Consider the following 5,207-nt stretch of genomic DNA (forward strand, 5'->3'; position numbering starts at 1 on the left):
AGCGTGACAGAGAGAGAGAGAAAGTAAAGGCTGAGAGAGGAGGAGGTCTTTCTTTCAGAGGAAATCCCCCTGAAGGGTTTTCATACTTTTCTCAGTGGCAAATCAGGACCTCCCTTCACACATACACACACGCACGCACACATTTAGTCTAACAAAGCGACCACTACAGCCTTCCTAAACTCTTTCATTTCCTTTAGTACAGTTGAGTTTTTTCTTCTAAACACATCAGAGAGAGGGATAGCAAGTTTCTTGGCACAGATGGCTTGGAATGTGTATAAACTTCACTTGTCCGCTCTTGTGACTCTCTCTCTTTTTCTCGCTCGCTCTATCACACACACATATGCGTGCACACACATGCACGCACACACCTGAAAATTATTCACAGACGTTTTTAAGTGGAGATAGTTGAATGAGAGTCGCTGAAAAGTACAAAAAACTGACTCTGGTTTAACATTATACAAAATCTCTCTCTCTCTTTCTTTTTCTGATAGCATCAACGTCAAAAAGAGACTATCAGTGTGGATAAAAGAGCCCTTGTGCTTCACCGATTACTGAAATAAAGAATTTGGTGATCACAAGTTACCAACATTGTTCAATGCCTTGCTGTTACCGTGGGAAATAACACAAATGAATAAATGAGCGAAGGGAAGATTTGGTGGGAAGGAGATGGATGCATCCGTGTAATAGCTGTTATTTGCTGATAAGAATGAAAGAGTCTATGAAAAGTTATATCAAAGCCTGTCTGAACCGTGTGAAGCAGATATGGTCAGAGATGAGAACACTAACGCACAGAATGTTCTGAACAAAAAAGCAATGAACTGGAGATTTTCTTGTGCAAAACTGTTTTGCATAGTTGCAAGGGTAATGTTACGTCCAGGATAAGGTCAATCCCGAAGTTTCAATGATATTCAAGTAAACTTACGTATGTGTTCTCTGTCTTAATGTGTAATAGACAGAAAATAAGCGATTTACGTGAGTAAATTACATATAATGTCAATGCAAAGACGCAAAATAGAAGTGAACGTGCGCCCGGTGACGCAAATGCCGCGAATCAGGTGGCTTCCGTGAAAGTAGAACATTTTCAACACGAGTGAAACATTTGCATAAACAGCGCATTGTTTGTTTGACCGTCCAGACGTGTGAAGACACTCTCTGTGTGTAATGTTTTTCGTGTACGCAAGTAATAAAGAGCGAATAACCAGGATAAAGCGTTTGGTGTGAGCCCAGCAGAGTTTTGGTGATTTTTATGTCCTACCCGCAAAGATCTCTACTTATCATTTAGAAAAGGTTTGGATGAGTTTACACTGCAAAAAAACGAATAAATTTTTTTGTCAAATTCTTAAATCAAGATACATTTATTTGAGAAGCAAAGTGGCCTAAGATATGGAATATTGTTTCATGAAAGTGAACAATTAAATTAAAGTTTAAAGGTGCCACGTGTAATTTTTGGGGATTAGAATGAGCTTTTCTATCTACATACACCGCTGGTCCCCTCACATGGAATTCGTCATGTTTTTTCTACAGTAGCCATAAATGGGCAATCTGCTCTATAAAGCGTGTTAAATAAAAACTTTATCTCCTTTGGCAAATAAGCAAATATATGATGACATATTAGTTCTGTGTCAGCCACTGTAGTGCTTAGAAAGGCGGAGTGAGCCGTTGGTTGCAATTTGCAACCTCACCATTAGATGCCTCTTCATTTCATAATCCGGGCCTTTTTAAAACAATAAAAACATATGGAATTTGGGTAAGAAAATCTTAATCTTAAAGTTTTTTGCCACATTGTAGATTTTTTATGCTTTTTTAAACTATTTACTCAATTTAGATTTTTCGAAAACAAGACTTGTCCTTGCTTCTGAAGAAAATGCGTCTTGATTTGTAGACAATTGTATGGCAAAACAAGACAAAAATCTCAAAACTCAGGACTTTTGATAATGAACTAAATCCACCAAAGGGGGTCGAGCTTTCTCATTCGTAGCACCTAAACTCTGGAATAACCTCCCCGGCGCTATTAGAGGATCAGACACACTCGCCTTATATAAATCTATATTAAAGACACATCTTTTTAGACAAGCATTCACATAATGCAAATATGCTAAATAAACCACCGGGAGACTGCATTAATATGATATTATTAACTAGAATAATTTAACCTGTTATATAAACACCATTTTCTGTGTTTTACCATTTTTGTGTTTTCGGTTTTCTTATTTTCCCCTGTAGAGCTACTTTGGAACTTTCTACATTGTGAAAAGCGCTATATAAATGCTGTTATAAAATAATTTTAAGTAAAAGTCACTTATGCTGAAGTGTAGTACTTTGTTAAACACAAAAACCACTAAGACATTACTCCAAATATCTTCTTTTTTTGTTCTAGAGAAGAAATAGTCATACACATTTGAACCACATGATGATAAATAAATGAACATTTATCCCTTTAGGGAGAGTTAAAGCCAATAACCGGCTCTGTATACTCAATACTTAAGAGGTTTTACTTAACAAGCATGAGTGACAATTAAAAGAGATGTATTATTAAGAAATAATGTGTTGATTATTTGGAAAGAAAAAAACAGCATGAAACAGCAGAGCGTCACAGACACACAGAGGGAGAGATCCAGAGAGAGACAGATGTGGTTGCTGTTGGCTGTAGATTCAGCTGGACTCTGCTGCATTAAACACAAGACTCCTAAACCAGCCTAAAGGCCTGAAGCTGTTGAGCCAGCAGGGGTCTCACCCTCCATCAGGGGGTCGCTCCTACTCTCCCTGCATCGCCCACACACAGAAACTCTCTTTTTTCTCCTATCCCATTTCCTTTCATTGTAAACAAAAGCAATAATCCCTCCTTCGTAGTTACAGTATAAACACATGCACATAATGTGTTGTTTAAAGTATTGGTACAATTTCAGTTAATCCCCTAAATCAGCACTAATCCTGAAATGTTATGTGGTATTTTACAATACAAACACACATACTTAATGAAACCATCATGAGCAGATTCAAGCTGTGCGTGCGGGAGAGAGTCAGCGTTCAGTGTTTCATTAAAGACACTTGAGGTTACAGGCCGTATGTGAATTTTTTCCTATGGACGTAGCTGTTCTTTCTGACACACACACATTGTAAAGTAAGATAAACTTTTGTCTCAATCTTAGTCTGACAAGCTTTAAAACATTGTAAAATGCTAAATGCTAAATCCATCCTTTCATCACAGACAGAAAAAATGAGCTAACAGAAGTATGTCTAATCTCTCAGTTGTTCCCTGAGGAGCACATCTGGAGTAAAGACAGATGTAGATGATTTGATTCATTGTGTGTGGTGAAATAAGCAAATGTTTTCAAGTTTTGACAGCTGGTTTACTGGCTGGTTTTGCGTGTGAAGTCCTAAACAGATTCATGCATTTGACATGTTAAACATGTATTATTGTCTAGTAAATAGCAGAGCGCTTCTCCAACACGATCAGCTGTTTCACATTCAATCTGCAGCTTTTTCATGAGTCTGTGTTAATATTTTGACTCCAGGAATGAGCTTCACTTTTTAATGATATGTGCTGGTGAAGACAGAACAACGGGATTTCACAGTTCATTCAAAACCTTTTGTTTGATAAATGACACGTTCAACCTTTTGAAAGGAGAAACCGGGACGGGAGGACTTTTTTGGTTTAAAGGGCCAATGTTTATTTTTTAGGAGGATCTATTGACAGAAATGCAATATAATATGCAACGCTTTGTCTTTCAGAGGTGTATAAAGACCTTACATAATGTGTTTTTATTGCCTTAGAATGAGCTATTTCTATCTACATCCACCGCGGGTCTCCTTGTATGGACTTCGTCATGCTGTTTCTACAGTAGCCCTAAACGGGCAATCTGCTCTTCGGAGCACGTTTCGTAGTTACGTTATCTGCTTCGGCTAAGAAGAGAAAACGTGACAACACCTTAGTCCTGTGTCAGTCGCCGTAGTGCTTCAAAAGGGAGGAGTGGAGTGAGACCTGGCTTGCAATTCGCAACCTCACCGCTAGATGCCGCTCAATTGCATACATTGGACCTTTAACAGTAGAGTCGGCTCGTAAAGAATGAGGTAGAGGAATTTGTAACCTCTGGATTTACTGTATCTTTGAATCATCCATCTAACGCTGACTGTAAGACCTCTTAGGACATTCCTTTTAAAATTGAGGCAATATGAGGTGTGTTTGAATGATGTTCTTTATTTCTAGATCACAGTGTTGTACAGTAGGTGCCACCCCCCACACACACTCATGGTGGTCTTTAAATCATAAGCTTCAGTGGTAAGAGACCCTTACTCTAGCAGTAGCCTTCAGTATAATCTGAGGTTAAGTCACTTGAGGTTTCCTGGTCCATCGGGATCTCTTTGCACTGCTGCCCAACCAAAAAGAAACAGCTTGGAGTTGAAAGAATCAAGGTGGTGCTTCTTGATGACACTTTCTTGCTGCTTTATTTTCTACCATGAGGACGATTCACCCTTTGAAGATTTTGGCAGGGGCCCTGGGAAAACCATCCTGTTGTCATTTTGATGAAACCTAAGACACGACCTTAAATCAGGTCCAGTCTAATCTGATTCTGGTCATATGTTTAGTAACTCGCCATTATCATATGATTCTCATAAAACTGATGTAAGACTTTTTGCAGTCAATCAAGAATCAATTCTGATTTGTTTCAGATGCAGGTCAACAAAAAACGATTACCAGCTGGTTATTACACAGAGATGGACCACTGCTGATAAATGTAGACATTTTAGCGTTTGCTTGTGTTCAGTGGAAAAAATCACCTTGAACCATTATAATACTAGTAGGAAGACTAATACAAAAATTATCTCTTACTCTTTGCAAACATACACTGTGAAAAGTTGTGCTTAGTTCATCCAAAGATAAAAATTCTGTCATCATTTACTCACCCTCATGTCATTCCAAACCTGTATGACTTTCTTTCTTCTGCAGAACACAAAAGAAAATACTTTGAAGAATATTGTTTACTAGCCCCCAATCACAATTGGTTTTTTGTCCAAACAATTGAAATGTGAATGGGGGCCAGTGCTTTTCGGTTTAACAACTTTCTTCAGAACATCTGCTTTTGTGTTCTGCAGAAGAAAGAAAAATACAGGTTTGAAATGACAAGATGGTGAGTAAATGATGACAGAATATTTTTGGGGTAAACTACCACGTTTTTCCATAATTAGGTAATGAAAATAATTTCACA

This window comes from Barbatula barbatula, assembly GCF_947034865.1.
Source record: "Barbatula barbatula genome assembly, chromosome: 7".
Taxonomy (NCBI): Eukaryota; Metazoa; Chordata; class Actinopteri; order Cypriniformes; family Nemacheilidae; genus Barbatula; species Barbatula barbatula.